This window comes from Canis lupus, chromosome 6 (assembly GCF_003254725.2).
Source record: "Canis lupus dingo isolate Sandy chromosome 6, ASM325472v2, whole genome shotgun sequence".
Taxonomy (NCBI): Eukaryota; Metazoa; Chordata; class Mammalia; order Carnivora; family Canidae; genus Canis; species Canis lupus.
Window position 1 is genome coordinate 32,021,230 of NC_064248.1, and position 18,096 is coordinate 32,039,325.

The 18,096-nt window shown below is 41.7% G+C and overlaps 2 protein-coding genes across 5 annotated transcripts in view; one reads left to right on the forward strand and one right to left on the reverse strand.

The window, feature by feature from the left end:
- ATF7IP2 (activating transcription factor 7 interacting protein 2) overlaps positions 1 to 12,758 on the reverse strand; it is a 55,379-nt gene extending 42,621 nt beyond the window's left edge. Inside the window, exon 1 of one of the 4 annotated variants that reach the window (XM_049111409.1) lies at positions 12,632 to 12,758. The gene's annotated coding sequence lies outside the window, so the exon portion shown is untranslated. The other 3 variants (XM_049111412.1, XM_049111411.1, XM_049111410.1) reach the window with 3 other exon arrangements.
- Positions 10,758 to 18,096, forward strand: part of GRIN2A (glutamate ionotropic receptor NMDA type subunit 2A) — a 546,872-nt gene continuing 539,533 nt past the window's right edge. The window contains exon 1 of the mRNA XM_025416531.3: positions 10,758 to 11,196. The gene's annotated coding sequence lies outside the window, so the exon portion shown is untranslated. The remainder of the gene's footprint in view (positions 11,197 to 18,096) is intronic.

Genomic DNA, 18,096 nt, shown 5'->3' on the forward strand with positions numbered 1-18,096 from the left:
AATTTTTTAAAGATTTTACTTCTATATTTGAGAGAGAGAGAGAGAGAGAGAGAGAGAGAGAAAGTGAGAAAGCACAAGAACACGGTAAAAGGCAGAGGGAGAAGCAGACACTCTGCTGACCAGGGAGCCCGACATGGGGCTCAATCCTGGAGTTCTGGGATCATGACCTAAGCCAAAGGGCATATGCTTAACTGACTGAGCCACCTAGGTACCCCTGGATCTTCCTAATTTTAATAATTTCTTTTCTGTTATTGTTTAATCACTCTTGAAAAATCCTTTCCCACCCCTAGGTAATGTGTAACATAATGAAGCCCTCTGATAGTACAGAAGCCTTCTTCTGATCGAGATCATCTCAAGACACAGACCTGTACCATGACTATGCAATTAAAAATATATTAAGAGCAGACCTGAATGGATATATAATAGGAATACTTGGTCAGAGAGAATTAAATTAAATTAAATTAAATATGAGAAAATTGGTCATAACAGCGTGCACCTTGCTAGCTGATAAAACATAGGGCACTACAGAGAGATACTCCATGTGGAAGTATGCTTAGGGAAAAATAAGTTAAACTGCCAATAAAAGGCTCAGGGAAGTTAAGTACTGGTAACTGCCTCTAAAGTAAATGAGACTTTAACATACTGTAGAGAGGTTTAGTAAAATTTATTACTGGGAAAATAAAAATAAAAGACAGTCTAATTAGGGGATCCTGCCATCACAGAACTTCTCTCTTCAACCAGCTTGAATCCTTTGCTGTCAAATAAGCCACATTTTGTACAGATCTCTGGAATCATGGTACTTGTCCAGCAGCACAAGGTTGAAAAGAGAAGTCATCTATATTTTCTCAAGTTTTAAAGATCTGTCTTTCAAATTTGACTGTCTAATCCATCTAGAATTGATTTTAGAATATACTGAGAGTAAGGGATCTCATTTCATTTTGCCCTCAGGTATATAGTTGTTGGACAGTGTCCTATTAATTTTGAACTTTAAAATTATCTTTTATTTATCCAATGATATGACTCCTGCTGAACATGCTGTTGTCTATTTCATTAATTTGTTTTAGATGCCTCTTGTTAAACAATGAAAATATTTTAGCATAATGAATCTTTTAATAGATTTTAATCCAGTTACATTTAATATAATGCCACTTATTCTTGGTGTCCTGCCTTCTGATCTTCATAGCTTTCTGCTGCTATATTTTACTTTCTATTGTTATGAAAATGTCCTTTTTATTTTATAAAGTCTTACATATGCCTCAGGATTCCATGGATTCTAATATATTTTAAAGTTTTCCAAAAACATTTTAGCCAATGTTTCAATAACCATTTAATTTTTTTTAATTTTTTTTTTATTATTTATGATAGAGAGAAAGAGAGAGAGAGAGGCAGAGACACAGGCAGAGGGAGAAGCAAGCTCCATGCACTGGGAGCCCAACGGGGGATTCGATCCCACATCTCCAGGATCGCACCCTGGGCCAAAGGCAAGCGCTAAACCGCTGCACCACCCAGGGATCCCCTCAATAACCATTTAAGTAAAAAGTGAAACATTATTTAAATACACATTATCTTAAAGTATTCAAGGGGTGCCTGGCTGGTGCAGTTGGAAAAGCATATGACTTGATCTCTGGGTCATGAATTTGAGCCCCACGTTGGGGGTAGAGATTACTTAAATAAATAAAAAGTATTCACACTTTACATCCCAGATTTTACCTTACTTTTATGTTATATATACCTTCAAGAATTCTGGATATTTACATTCTGCTTCAGAGCCAAAATTGACTATTATTAATAAATCTGCTATAAAAATCAGGTATAAATTTCTGTGTAGACATGTTTTCATTTTTCTTAGTTATATGCCTTATGTGAAATTGCTGAATCATACTTTAACTCCATATTTAACCTTCAGAGGAACAAACTGTTTTAAAAGCATCTAGACCAATATTTTCACAATAGGGAGCAAAAGAGTGATTTTATTTTAATATCTCTTCATGACATTTGTTACTGTCTCTTTTTCCAGTAGAGTCATTTTGATGAGTGATGCGATACCTCACTGTCCTTTTGATTTGCATTTCCCTGATGGTTAATGATGCTGTTTATTGGCCACTTGTTTATCTTATTTATTCTGGTCATTTGCCCACTTTAAAACTGGGTTATTTGCCTTTTTATTATTGACTTATAAGAGTTCTATCTATATATTCTATATTTCAGTCCCATTTCACATATGATTTGCAAATGTTTTCACACATTCTATTTTCAATTTCTTGATGATATGCTTTGAAAAATTAAGGTTTTTAACTTTTTAAAAATATATAATTATTTATGGAGGGGGGCAGAGAAGAGGGAATCTTAAGCAGACCGCAAGCTGAGTGTGGAGCCCAATGTGGGGCTTGACCTCACAACCTTGAGACCACTACCTGAGCCAAAACCAAGAGCCAGAGGCCTAACCAATTGTGCCATCCAGGTGCCCCAAGTTTTTAATTTTGATAAAATCCAATTAAGTTTTTTATTTGTTGAGTTTTTGGTATAAGATCTAAAAAAAAAAATCACTGCTTAATCCAAGGTCATGAATATTTAATAGTTGTAAAATTTTATTGATCCATTTTAATTTTTAAATAGCGTGAAGAGGATCCATTTATTCTTTTGCATGTGGACAGGTGTTCCAGCACCATTTAAAACGGCCATTCTTTCCCCTACTGAATTGTTTTGACACTCTTGTCAAAACCAAGTAATTTAAATATTAAGTTTATTTCAGGATTCTCAATTTTATCCCACTGATATATAGGTCTCAACTGCTGTAGCTGTTAAGTTTTAAATTTAGGATGAGTTCTCAACTTTATGTTTTGTTTTTTGAGGATTGTTTCGGCTATTCTGAGTTCCTTGAATATGTGCATGAATTCCAGGATCAGATCAACAACTTCTGCAAAGAAGCCTATTGGACTTTAACAGTGAATTGTGTTGAACCTATAGATCAATTTAGGGAGTATAACTACCTCAATTCTATCAGGTATTCTGATCCAGGAACATGGAAGTCTTTCCATTTATTTAGATGTTTAATCTCTTTTCAAAGGTATATTGTAGTTTTTAGAGTTTTGCACTTCATTTTGATACTGTTGTAAGTGAAACTTTTTTCTTAATTTCATTTTTGGACTGTTCATTGCAAGTACAATAGAAATACAAACAATACTATATATTGATCTGACCTGCAGCATTGTTGACCTTGTTTTTATCTGTTTTTTTTTGGGGGGGGGAGGGGTTGTTCTTTAGGATTTCCTACAAAAAAGATCCTATCACGTGTCAGTAGTTTTATTTCTTCCTTCCCGGTCTTGATGCCTTCTATTTCATTTTCTTGCCTATCCTGATTAGGAACTCCTGTACAATGAGAATAGAAGTGGAAAGTGCTGACATCCTCCTCTTGTTCTGACTCAGGGGAAAAACCTTTAATCATTTATACTTTAGCTGTGGAATTTTTCACAGATGCCCTTTATCAAGATAAGGAGTTTCCCAACTATCTCAACTTTATTTAATGTTTTTATCATAAAGGAGCATCGCATTTTGTCAGGAAATGTTTTAGCATCTATTATCATAATCATATTTCTTGGTTCCTTATTCTAATGATATGGTAGATTAATTTATTTTTGGTTGTGAAACCAACCTTGCATTCTTGGGATAAATCCTGCTTGGCCATGGTGTATAATCCTTTCTCTGTTGCTGGATTGAATTTTTTAGTTTTTTGTTAGTGATTCTTACATATATTCACAAGAGATATTGTTCTGTAGTTTTCTTGCGAGGTCTTTGATTTTGTTATCAGGAAAATACTGGCCTCCTAGCCTCACAGAATGATTAGGGAAAGGTTTCCTTCCTCTTCTGTTTCTTAAAAAAAAAAAATCTGTAAAGAATTGTTATTTTTATGTGTTTTGTAGAATTCAACAATAAAGCTACCTGATATGAAGCTTCTCTTTGTGTTCTAATTCAATCCCTATACTTGTTATAGGCCTGTTCAGATTTTCTATTTCTTCTTGAGTCTGTTTTTGTTCATTTGAGTCTCTTTAAGTATTGGTCTATTTCAACTAGTTAACTGGCTGGAATAGAAGTGATTTGTTCCACAGTATTCTCGTAATTGTTTTAACTTCTGGAATGTCAGTACTAATGCTCTTTCAGTCTTGATTTGCTATTTGAATCTCTTTCATAGTCATTCTAGGCAAAGGTTTGTCAATCTTTGACCTTTTTTGGAAAAACAATTTTTGGCTTTCTTGATTTTCCGTATTTTTCTTTCTTAACTTTATTATTTTCTGCTGTAATCTTTATTTCCTTAGGTTTAGTTTGCTCTTCTTTTTGTATTAAGATTAAAAGGTTATTAACTTGAGGTTTTTAACTTTTATTTTTACCTTTTTTTTTTTTTTTTTTTAAAGTAATGGAGAGATGCCTGGGTGGCTCAGTGATTGTCTGCCTTCGGCTCAGGGCATCATCCTGAGTCCAGGGATCAAGTCCTGCATTGGGCTCCCTGCGAGAAGCCTGCTTCTTCTCCCTCTGCCTGTCCCCACCTCTCTCTCTCTCTCTGTTTCTCATGAATACATAAATAAAATCTTAAACAACAACAAAAAAAAGTAATGAGAGTCCAGCATGGAGCCCAACGTGGGGCTTGAGCTCACAACCCTTAGATCAAGACAAGCTGAGATCAAGATTTGGATGCTCAACGGACTGAGCCACCCAGGTGCCCCAAGAACTCCTTTTTAAATATAGGTATCCATCACTACAAATTTCCTTTATAAAGAAAAAAAATGATTATTTTAGACAATGTGTGTGAACACGAGCAGGGGAGAGGGTGAGAGGATTTAAGCAGATTCCCTGTGGAGTGCAGAGCCCAATGAGGGACAGGGCCTGATTTAAGGGCCTGAGATTGAGACCTGAGCTGAAACCAAGAGTCAGACACCCAACTGATTGAGCCACTCAGGCTCCTTAACTACAATTCAAAGAATTGCTTTAATTTCACTACAATGTTTTGGTGTGTTATGTCATTTATATTCATTTCAAAATATTTCCTATTTTCTTTTGACGAGTTCTTTGACACAGTGGTTATTCAGGGGTTGTTTAATTTCCATATAGTTCTGAATTCCTAAAATTTCTTCTTGGCACTGAATCCTAATTTCATTCCGTGATCAGAGAAAGTACTTCATTCATTTCAATCCTTTTAAGTTTGCTGAGGTTTGTTTTATGGCTCTGTATGTCTGTACTGGAAAATGTCCTATATACAGGAGAAGAATGTTTTTTGCTGTTATTTTGTTTACTGTTTCACAAGATGTTCTCTTAGGTCTAGTTGGTTCATAGTGTCATTCAAGTCTTAACTGATCTCCTGGCTAGTTTTCAATCCATTATGAAAGTGCTGTATTGAGGCTGCCAGTCATGATTACTGAATTGTCTATTTCTCCCTTCAATTCTTGTCAATACTTGCTTTACATATTTTAGTGGTGTTATTAGGTATATCACACACACACATATATACACATATGTATATGTGTGTATATAAATATATATAACTGTGTGCGTGTGTGTATATATATATACAGATATATATATATATATATCTGTTCTAACTTCTGAAGGACTGACTGGTCCTTTTATTATAAAACATCCTCCTTTATCTTTAGTTAAATTTTTGTTTTAAAGTCTATTTTGTCTGAAATCCATATAACCACACTTTCTTATGGTTGCTCTTTGGACAAAAGATCTTTTTCTATCCTTTCATGTTCAACATATTTGTATCCTTCAAACTGAAGTGTATCTCCTGCAGACCGCATATACTTGGATGCCGTTTTTCCTCCAGTCTGAAAATCTATGACTAGATTGTTTAATCCATTCACATTTGATATTATTGATAGTTTATGTCTCATTTTACTTTTTGCTTTTTTATGTCCAACATCTTTTGCTTCTCTATTACTTCCTTTAATGCCCTAGTTATTAGCTTAAAATGCTTTGTAAGTGGTATGGAGATTTCATATTTATGGGGCACCTGAGTGGCTCAGTTGAGCATCTGCCTTCAGCTCAGGTCATGATCCTGGGGTCTTGGGATCAAGGCCCACATTAGATTCCCTGCTCAGCTTGGAGTCTACTTTTCCCTCTCACCTGCCCCCTTACTTGTGCTCCTACTCTCTCAAATGAATAAAAAATCTTTAAAATTTCACAGTTCTGCTTATTAGAGAAATATAATCCGTGTTGTAATTGATCACATCTCCAATTAATTCATTAGATGCACTTGTTTGAATCTTCTATGTAGGTAATGTCATGATTTTCTCTTGCTAATCCTTATTTTTTCTTTCTACATTTAAAACCTCCAATATATGAATAGGCATGCTGTTAGTGTTGTTTCTCTCATCAAATCAAACTTTGACAAGTGGCACTTCATCACTAAATATGGTTTTTGTAATAATTTTTGGAGATACACTTTATTGCATTAATAATCACACCTTTATTCCTAATTATCATAAATGTAGTATTTAATCAAATCTTTTCATATCTATTTAGATGATCATATAATCTCATGAGATTATATATTTTATAAATTTCCATTATTTTGCATCACACTGATACATATTTTAAATTATTTACTCTATCTTATTCCTAGATATTCCATATTCCTGGATTCAATTTGTTAACATTGTGTTTAGGAATTTTGTATCAATGTTAAGAGAGAGGAGTCTAATTTTCCTTTACTGGGTTTTTACACCAAGGTTATGGTGACCTCGTAAAAGTCTAAATAAAAGACTTTCTGAAGAGTTTATGTTTACAGATGGTATTACTTCTTTCTTAAATGTGAGAAATAATTCACCATAATACCATCTGGGCTTGGAGTTAACTTAGTGATAAAGGTTTTCAACTATGATTGAATTTTTAAAGATAGACACAGAACCATTAATATATTTTGCATCTTTTTGTTCCTTTTAGTTGTTTTCCCTTTCACAAGAATTTCAAATTTATAAAGTTCTTCATAATATTCTCTATATTTGTAACATTTGCAAGATCTGTAGTACTTTTCTTTTTAAAAAATGGACGGGGGTGGTGTCAGCGCAGGCCAGACTCCAGCTGTCTTACCACCTGCACAGCCTTCTCATCTGGGCAGATGTCAGCACACTGAGTGAAGTCAAAGTATATTTGCACCCATGGGCACCGGAAGTTGGTTTTGCAGCAGGCCCAGCCCCAGTGGTTCAGCGGGTTGAAGTCACTCTGGCCCGTGGCTGTCTGGCACAGGGACTCTGCTGTTGTTGCTGCTGCCACTGCTCCTTTGCCCTTATAGCCAGCAAAGCTTCACTGAGCCTGGTGTAGTGTTCTTTTTATCCTTGATATTAGTGATGTGGGGTTTTTTTTCCTTCATCATTCTTACTAGAAATTCGTCCATTTAATCAATACTTTCAAAGCACTGATGTTTGGCTTTTCTGACTTCCTACTGTACACAGTATTCATCATTTCCTGTTGGCATTTTATCTTTAAAGATTATATTTATCTGAGAGAAAGTGTGTGCACACAAGGGGGGGGGAGGCAGGGCAGAGGGACAGAGAGAAGCAGACTCCTCATTGAGAAGGGAGCTTGACACAAGACTTAATCCCAGGACCCCAAGATCATGATCCATGTAAAAGGCACTTAACCAACCTAGCCACCCAGGTAACCTCCTGTTAACACTTTAACTCCATTTTCTTCAGGTTTTGTTCTTTTTCCACCTTGGGATGAAAACTCAGATCTTTAGTTTTCCATTCTTTTCCCCTCCTTACTTTACACTTAAAGCTATTAACATTTTCCTCTAGTTCTGCTTTAGTTGAATCCCACATTTTTTGACAAACCCTATCTCAATTTTAACATTTGGTTCAAAATATTTTCTAGTTTCCACTATAATTTCTTCTATGATCTGTGGATTATTTTAAAACATTAGTATCAAGGTAATTGCAGATTCCCTATTTATATTTCTGTTGAAAGTTAGCTTAATTGTACCATAATTGGAGAATATCCTCCAAAATGATTTCAATCTTCTTATTTGTTGAGTCTAAGTTCACGGTTAATTTTTCCAAAAGCTCCATATATACTTGAGCAAATATGTCTTCTAACATCATTGGGGGTGGTATTATTATATGTAAACACCAACTAGCAACTAGTTCAGATTTTTTTGTTGTGCTGTTCAAAATCTTCCAGCTATTAAAAACACTGATTGTGGGTTTGTCCACCTCTTTTAATCATTGTGTTTTTTCCCTTTATATAATTTGAAGCATTTAGTAGATACTGATTTATTTTCTCTATTGCTGGTGATGGATTGAGAGATTACGAAATCTCTCATAATGCTTTTGGCTGATAGTACATTATCAACCCTAAAATAGCAATTCTTTTTTTTTTTTTTTATTTTTTATTTATGATAGTCACAGAGAGAGAGAGAGAGGCAGAGACACAGGCAGAGGGAGAAGCAGGCTCCATGCACCGGGAGCCTGATGTGGGATTCGATCCTAGGTCTCCAGGATCGCGCCCTGGGCCAAAGGCAGGCGCCAAACCGCTGCGCCACCCAGGGATCCCTAAAATAGCAATTCTTGTTCTATTTTTAAAAATGCACTGGACCAAATCTTTACCTTCCCTTTACTAAAAAGTGAAACTTAAAAAAACCAACCAGACTGAGCTACCCTATAAAACTTGTTCAAGGAAACACAGTTTGGAGCCAGCATTTAATCCTCAGATTTTAAGACTCAAACAAATCTTGTATTGAAAGATTAAGTCTGATAAGGAATTATGAAGAGACAAGGTTATCTTCCAGGGTATACAATGGTCAACAAAATGACAAAACTTGACCAACTTGTCCCAAGTGACAATCTCATGATTATAAACTAATCCTTACAACTCTAGGTGTGGTCCATGGACCAGCTGCATTAGCCACTTTCTAAGTGCTGTCAGAATTTTGCTTTAACTTCAAAATTTTAACAATTCAATACCATAAAAGTCTAAGGTGTTCATAATAAAATGAAGTAGTTGCTTGTCAGCATTCCTTAATGCCCAGTGGCAATCAATTTTAAATGATTTAACAACTTGTTTTAGATCTCAGGATTTTAAAATATGTTCACACTAGTTACTGGAGTTACAAATTCTAACCATTATTAAGTCCCTATGTTTACAGAGGAGATTTAGCTCTTTTCTACACCCTATATGCCTTATCATATTTATAGCTAATATTTAAGTTTTAGGCAAATATTTTCTATATAATCGGAGTATCATGATTACATTATCTTTCCTATTAGATCTTGTTTTTCCTGAAGCTATTGATAATTTGTCTCCTGATTTCCTATAATTCTATCCTTAACTGTTTTAAAATTAATCACAACTGTCAAGTATCCTTTTCCCTTTTCCCCACTCCTTCAAGGTCATGTTTAAAGATCATCTCTTCAATAACGCCTTCCTCCAAGAGAATGACTTCCTTATGCGAATATTCCATTACAAACATATTTTTAGTAATGAGCTTTGAGAGCAGAGCTGTTTTATTTACTTTTATATCCTAAGGAAGATGATGCTCATACAGCTTTATAAAATGCTGATTAAATGTATGCTACCATATAAAAATTAACTTCTGGAAAGCCAACCAGGGTTATTTTTCCCTTAAAGTACCAAAAACAGCCCTCAGCAACTTTTACCATAGCTATTTCCCATCAGCAGCACTGTACACCACAGAGTCACAGAAGTATATTAACAGTACACTTAGTGCATTAGATACATTTAGTGCATCTACATCATTAAATTTAGGAAGGTTTGTCAATGAACATCCTTCATATCCCACGAAATTTAATCAGGAGTTCAAAAACTCAAACTACATCTTATTATCTCTCCCTACCAGAGAGTCAGTTATTTCTCTCCAAATATTGCCTGACTACGATCTTTCTGTCCTACTGAGATTGGTAAAGCTGAAGAGTGATAAGAAGTTAGGTACCTGAGTCTAGAGTAATACATTTTAAAGGTGTATGTCAAAGTTTAAGACTCAGAGAACAGGGGTGCCTGGGTGGCTACATTGGTTAAGGGTCCCAGGAACAGGTCACCAGTCAATTTCCCCCGCTCAGGAGGGAATTCTGTTTGTCCCTCTCATACTGCCCCTCCTCCTTCCCCTGCTCCTGCTCTCTTCTTAAATAACATCTTTAAAAAAAAAAAAAAAAAAAAACCTCAGAGGACTGAGTATGTAAGTGATGCAAGAATAGGAGACAAAATAAGGTATAGTTATTTTTTAGATTTACTATAATCTTCCTCAACTTAATGAGAATTAACACTCTTGCACATTCAGTTATAAAATTCATCTTTATTTGTAACAGATGACGAAAAATCTGATTACATGAAATGCAATACATTTGTACCCACCCACTACAAGATAATTACAGGGCATGCACAAGCAAAGGTGTGGGGGGCACACAGTATTTTCATACCAAATTCAAGATATTGAGTAGCAAGGAAATACAGTGGACAGAAAGCCGAGGTGACGTACAGGCGTCAATAAGGTAAAGCAGCAGAATTCAAGATGTACCCAGCCAGACGCGCCAGGTCTTGGAAGACGGAATTCATTTCCGACACGGCACTGTCCGTGCCTCTCTGTTTGGGGGCAGAAGTCGGCCCTAGGAGGTCTGTAAAAATCTGCAGACAGGACTGCGCGTTAGGTCGACTTTGATTCGGGCCAGACCCAACAACTCTCCACCTGCACTGCAGGGCCCACTACGCAGGCCTACTTCACAGAGGCCTGAACTCCACGTAATCAATCCTCGATTCAGAGGCGCTGCCTTTTTGCATTCTCAATAGCTCTCGCGGGACAGAAGTTACGCCTTGACTGCTCTTCACCGCTTGCTTTGCAAACACCTGCGTCTTGCGGGTGGCTTAAAGGGCTACGAGTCAGACTCAGGACAAAATCCTTGCGGGGCGAACACGGACGCCCAGCCTGCCGAGACCGCACAGCCCGGCTGCGGAGGACAGGACGCAAGCCCTTGCACCGCTTCCCTTCTAAGGGGCCTCGCGCACACACGCGTCGCTAGGGCCGGCGGAGCGAGCTCGGCTTGGAGCCCCCGACAGGCAGCGGCTTCGTCTTTCAGGCACCCAAACAGGCAAGGCGGCGCGGGAAGGCACGTTTTTCAAACCCTACCGACCGCTTCGTCCTCTCTGCACTGCACACTGCCTCCAACTTTGCCAGAACGGGAGGCAGAGCCGGTAGGGGGATGGACGAGGGGAGGGATAAATGGGGGGGGTGGATGGGGGGTGGAAGGGGATGGATGGGATGGAGACGGGTGGATGGGGGAAGAATGGGGGATGGATGGGGGGGAAGGGGGAAGGATGGGGGATGGAGGGGGCTGGATGGGAGAAGGATGGGGGATGAGGGGGCTGGATGGGAGGATAGGGGATGAGGGGGCTGGATGGGGGGATGGAGGGGGGTGGACGGGGGAAGCATGGGGGATAGATGGGGTGGATGGGTGATGGAGGGGGGATGGAGGGGGTGGATGGGGGATGGAAGGGGATGGATGGGATGGAGACGGGTGGATGGGGGAAGGATGGGGGAAGCAGGGGGGATGGAGGGGGCTGGATGGGGATGGAGGGAGGGTGGATGGGGGGAAGGATGGGGGATGGAGGGGGCTGGATGGGAGAAGGATGGGGGATGAGGGGGCTGGATGGGGGGATGGAGGGGGGTGGACGGGGAAGAATGGGGGATAGATGGGGTGGATGGGTGATGGAGGGGGGTGGATGGGGGATGGAAGGGGATGGATGGGGGATGGAGACGGGTGGATGGGGGAAGGATGGGGGAAGGATGGGGGATGGAGGGGGCTGGATGGGGGGAAGGATGGGGGATGGAGGGGGCTGGATGGAGAAGGATGGGGGATGAGGGGGCTAGATGGGGGGATGGAGGGGGGTGGACGGGGAAGAATGGGGGATAGATGGGGTGGATGGGTGGTGGAGGGGGGTGGGTGAGGGGATGGAAGGGGGTGGGTGGGGGGATGGATGCGGGGGCGGATGGTCGGGGGCAGACAGCAATCTCAGAGGCGGAGGTAGGCACGGACTTCACCGTGGGCCTTAAAAGCGAGGGCGGAAGGGCCCCGTCGGCGAGGGCTGGAGCCACGTGCGCGCCAGCCCCGCCCCAGCCGCGCCCCAGCCGCGCCCCAGCCGCGCCGTCGGACCCCCGGCCAGAGCAGGGCCCGCCTCGCCTCGCCTCGCCCCCCACCGCCCTCTGTCTGTCCCGGCCCCGCCGGCCCCCGCTTGGCCCGCCCAGCCGCGCCCCCGACGCGGTACTTACGCGGAAGTTGGAATCCCCGGGCCGCCGCCGAGTCCCTCGGGAGGCGCGACCCCGCCCCTCCCCCGCCCGCCCCGGCGGGGCGCACGCCGCCGCCCCCCGCCCGCCCCCTCGGGAAGCGCCGCGGACCGTGCAGCCGCCCGCCGCGGGCATCTCCTCCGCCAGTGGGAGCCCCGGGGCCGCTCCGCTCCGCCCCGCCCCGCCGCCGCCGCCGCCGCCGCGACCGCGACCACGACCACGACCGCCCGGCTCGCGCGGCGTCCCCGGGTCACTGCGGCCCGGCCCTGCAGAGGCGCGCGGCCCGCGCAACCGCCGACCCGGCCAACCGCCGCTCGCGCGGGGCTCCCGCCGGCGCCAACGTACCTCGGGCGGCGCTCGCCCGCCGCCTCCCGCCACGGCAGCCCCGCCGACGGCAATCGCCGCGCACAATGAGGCTCCAGCCAGCGCGCGCCGAGGTGAGTCTGCCCGCGCCCGCCCCCCGCCGGAGGCGCAGCCAATGACGGCGCCAACATGCGGCGGCGCAGCCAATCAGGGGCGCCCGGGCGGGGTGGGCGGGGCTGGGAGGGGGCCGCGGCCGGAGGTGTGGAAGTCGGCTGCGGGGTGCCGGCAGCTCGCTCCCCGCCATAGCCGCCGGGGCGGGGGCGGGGCCTGAGAAGGGGGCGGGGCCTGAGAAGGGGGCGGGGCCGGGCTGCTGCTCCGCGGAGCTCGTGCGACGCTGTTGGCGTTACCAGGGCAACCTTGTTTGCAAAAACCCATTTGAATGTTCACACTCTGGCCTTTAGCATTTTATTTACCGGGATTGCGGAGTTGGGGGGGGCCGCTCCTTAAATTGTGCGAGCCGGGCCGGCGGGCCAGGCCCACCCAGTGGCATTTTCTGGAGTTTCCTGCAGTTTGTCCTGGGAACCTGCCCCTCTCCCACCCCCCATCCCCCACCCACCATGCACCCCCCCGCCCCCAGGCTGCATTGGGTTTCCTGAGGCGGTTAATGGCCCTCGGTGGGATTGCTGTGCGTCCAGGCAGTCCTGAGTGCCCTCTCTGTGCTCGAGGCTGACCCAACGAACAAGGGTCAGTTGTGCGGTAAAGCCCTTCTGGTCGCCAAGAGAGAGCTGCCCTGCCTTGGAACAGTCACTGGCCACGAGAAAAAGGAGAGGAGGCCTGACATTCCAGCAGGCTGGGTCATGAGCACAATAAAGTACCCAGTGGGTTCCCAAAACCAGGTCCAGGGATTCTGGAAGGGGGGGAGGGTGTCCGCAAAGTCAATACTATTTTTTTTTTAATAGACGTTATTTGTCCCCCTTACCCCCCCCCCTTTTTTTTTTTTTCCCATTTTCGTTCCAGTGGTCTCAGGTGTGTTCAGTGGATTTTTCTAGAAATTTCTGGAAAAGTGTTAGGTGCTATTGCAACATCTACAAAGGCAGAAACAGACACGAGAATCCGATGATCTGAGGTCAAACACTAAGGAAATGGGCGAAAAATGCAAACCAGCGCCAATCCTTGCACAACTGTTTTTGTTTTGGAAAAATGATTTTCAATATAGTTGAAGAGTATACATAGGGTTGCTGAGAAAAAAAGAGAGGGTATGGGAGGCAAGTGAATTGGAGCCAGATAAAGAATTTGGACTTAATTCAAAGAGTGAGAAGTAGCCTTTAGAAATGTCATGTCCATTTAGGGTAATAGTATAATTGTGTGCCTTTTTTTTTTTTATTTTAAAGTAAGCTGTATGCACAACATGGGACGTGAACTCACGACCTTGAGATCAAGAGTTACATGCTCTACAGGCTGAGTCCACTGGGCTTCCGACTTATAAAACTGTGACACGACAACTGAGCATTGTTTTAAGCCACTAAATTTGTAGTGATTGGTTACGGGGACAATAGAAAATTAATACTAGCATTCTTTCTCATACCCCTCTCAGCAATCCCAGGGCCACGGCTAGAATCCTGGGAGCTGCGTTTCCCAGATGCCCCATGGCCACTGCTCTGGATTTATTGTCATTTTGCCAAGTAGGACAACGCTTTCTGAGTTTTGGAAAGTAGAAGAAAGACATAAATTGCCATTCTGTATATTTTGCTTGGGCTTTGGCTCTCTTCCCTGCCAGTCCCTGCTTCAGTGATATAAGGCAGCTGTGACAATCAAATGTGTTTTTTTCTGAACTTTTTTGGCAGCAACAGCATCAGCTTCCCTACTCCTTAGAACATAGAAGCTGTGGCTCAAATAAAACCAATGTAACAGTCACCCCTCTGGCCCTTCCAAAGGCTTTTTTCCTCCTAAAGAATTTTAAGCACCAAATTCTCTGCACAAAATATCATTATGCTTGACATTTCTGCAGTGGTTTCTATTTTCTTGATTGTACTCTAAGCTATACCTCAGTTTCCTTATCTGTAAAGTGGAAATTACCAATACAAGAAATATAGTAAAAAGTTACCTCTTAGAAAAAGGGGGGGGGGGGAAGCAACCGTTTAGAATTGTTGCATGGATTAAATTACATGGATTAAATCCATGTAAAGCCTATAATAAAGCATTTAACACACAGTAGGTGCTCAATGAATGTTTATCACTATTTTTTTGTGGAGAGCTATTCATGTGATTACTAAATGGGCACTACTAAAAACCAGTTTTTTTTGCCTTTTTCCTAACCTATCTGTCAACATTCCTACCTTAACATACACGTTGGGGTACCTGGATGGTTCAGTTGGTGGAGAGTGCGTCTCAATGTCTAAGTTGTCGATTTGAGCCTCACTGGGTGTAGAGCCTACATAATTAAGAAAAAAATATTTAAAAAACATACAAATTGTTACTACTTTATCTACTGGAGAATTTTAGCAGCCATAAAATACAACGTCTGAAGTCAATATTATAAGGGTGCTGGGGTGGCTAAGTTGGTTAAATATCTGAATATCTGACTGGTAATTTTAGCTCAGGTCATGATCTCAGGGTGGTGAACTCAAGCCCTACATCAGGGGCTATGCTCAGGGGGAGTCTGCTTGAGATTCTTTTCTCCCTGTGCCCCTCCCCTTGTGTGCATTGTGCATGCTCTTTCTCATTCTCTTTCTAAAATAAATATATCTTAAAAAAAAAAAAAAGAAGTCAGGATTATATATAGTTCTCAATACTGTAGACTGAAGAACATTTCTGGAGTTAGACAATTTATTATTATCGTGAAGTTTTTTTTGTTTTTTTTTGTTTTTAGTATGATTATTGTGATGGTTAAATTTTATGTGTCTACTTGGCAAGGCTGTGTGCTCAGTTGTTTGATCAAATACCATTCTAGATTTTGTTGTGAATATATTTTGTAGATTTAATGATAGCTACAAATCAGTTGACTTTAGATAAAGCCAATATGTAAAGATGAAATTTGTGTTGAGATACAAGGGGAGGGAAGGAGCTGTATAAAAGCAGGGTTTGTGTACTATTGAAGTTAAGGTGATATTAATGCAAAATAGATTGTAATAGGTTTAAGAGTCTATAATCTCCCAGGGTAACTAGTAAGACAATAACGTTTAACATGTTCAGAGAAAAGGAAATGAGAATGGAAAAAAAAGGTACACTATAAAAAAATCATGTAAACAGAAGAAGGCAGGATTGGAGATACTGAAGAATGACAAGAAAAAAAGAGAGAAATAGCAAATGGAGAACAATAAGATTTTCCTTATCAGTAGCTACTTTAAATGTAAATGGATTAAACTCTCTAAAGGTAGAGATAGATTGGGGCACCTGGGTGGCTGAGTCCGTTCAGTGTCCAACTCTTGTTTTCAGCTCAGGTCATGATCTCAGGGTTGTGAGATTAAGCCCCACATTGGGCTCTATGATCAGCAGGGAGTCTGCTCGGACTCTCTATCTCCCCTCGGCTCCTCCCCACCCCCCCACCCCCACCCCCCCCCCCGCTCAGTCTCTCTAAATAAATAAGTAAAATCTTAGGGGAAAAAAAAGTAGAGCTAGTTTGACAGAATAGATTAAAAAACAACCATTACCATGACCCCATTATATGCTAAGAGACTCAGCTGAGATCTAAAGACACAAGTAGATTGAAAATAGGTAATTCCAGGCAAACAGCAACCAAAAGAGCATGTGGGGTGGCTATACCAATATTAGACAAAATAGATTTATAGTCAAGAACTGTTTCAAGAGACAGAGAAGGATATTAAATATTAATAAAAAGATCGGTCCATCCAGTCATAAACATATTCACTCACAAGGGAGAAATAGACAATTCTGCAACAGTCACGGGAGATGCCACTTTCAACAATGGTTAGAACAACTGAAAGAAGGTCAGTAAGGAAATAGAGGGCTTGAACAACAGTATAAATTAACCAGACCTAACAGACCTGTGAAGGATATCCCATATCAAAACAGGAAAATGATCACCTTCACATGCACACGGAACAGTTCTCCAGGACAGACCAGATGTTAGGCCACAATACAAGTCTTAGAAACATTGAAAAAGATTGAAATCACAAAAGGATCTCCTCTGGCCACAGTGAAATAAAACTAGAAATCAGTAATAGAAGGAAAACCAGAAAAGCACCCGTGTATGTACAACTTAACCAACATGTTCTTAAACAACCAATGGGCCAAAGAGGAAATCAGAAAATACTTTGACATGAGTGAAAATGAAAACACAATAACCAAAACTTAGGGGTTGCGGGGAGAGGGAGAGGGGAGTTGCAGAGAAAACAGGGTTCTGAGAAAAATCTAGAGATCTAAATGCCTATGTGAGAAGAAAGATCTCAAATAAATAACCAAACTTTACACCTTAAGGAACTGGAAAAAGTTCCTAAACTAAAACCAAAAGCTAGGGATCCCTGGGTGGCTCAGCGGTTTAGCGCCTGCCTTCGGCCCAGGGCGTCATCCTGGGGTCCTGGGATCAAGTCCCACATTGGGCTCCCTGCGTGGAGCTTGCTTCTCCCTCTGCCAGTGTCTCTGCTTCTCTCTTTCTTTCTGTGTCTCTCATAAATAAATAAAATCTTAAAAAAAAAAAAAGCCACCAGAAGGAAGAAATAATAACAATCGGAGCAGAGATAGATGAAATACAGAGCAGAAAATAGAATCAATACAAGGCTATTAGGACCACAGAATTTTCCTACACTTGTGCTTTCCTACTGACTTCACAGACAACAAATCATACATAATCCAAGTCTAATCTTGATAAAGGATGATCCATTTAGCAACTTAAATGGAAAGAGCTTAGATATGTTTAGGATGCATTCAGCCTGCCAATTCTGAAATTATTCCATTCCTGTCAAAGTTCTCATTTTAGGGCATTCACCACAGATGGGTATCAGAGTTGGGGAGGGTGCTGTGATTAAAAGATGCCCACAAAGATGTTTAGGAACGTAAGGTGTCTTTGATGCCACAAAGATGCCACAAAGATGTTTAGGAACGTAAGGTGTCTTTGATGGCAAAGTTTATGGAAACATCCACAGGCTAATAACTGTGCAAACAGGCAACGATACTAGGTGTTGGTTCCCTGGACATCCTCCATGGTTGTGTGACTATTGATGATAAAGCCGCACTAGAATGTGGACTCTGTGAAGCTTTTCTTTTTCCCTCTCCTGATTTGAGAGAGTCTTTATAGCATTATGGCCCTCCCTAGGAGGAAGACTGACTGTTACATGTCTGCCTGTTTACCATTTACTTCTCCTGTCTCTGATCTGCAGTGTGTTTGATGGGAAATCTTTACAGCAGAACCCAAAACATTAAAAAAAAAAAAAAAAAAAAAAAAAGAACCCAAAACATTTATGTTATTTTATGCTTGTCAGTTGGTAACTAGCACAAACCTACTCAGAACATTCCTAACCATTTATTCAAGGGGATCAAGGGGATCAAGG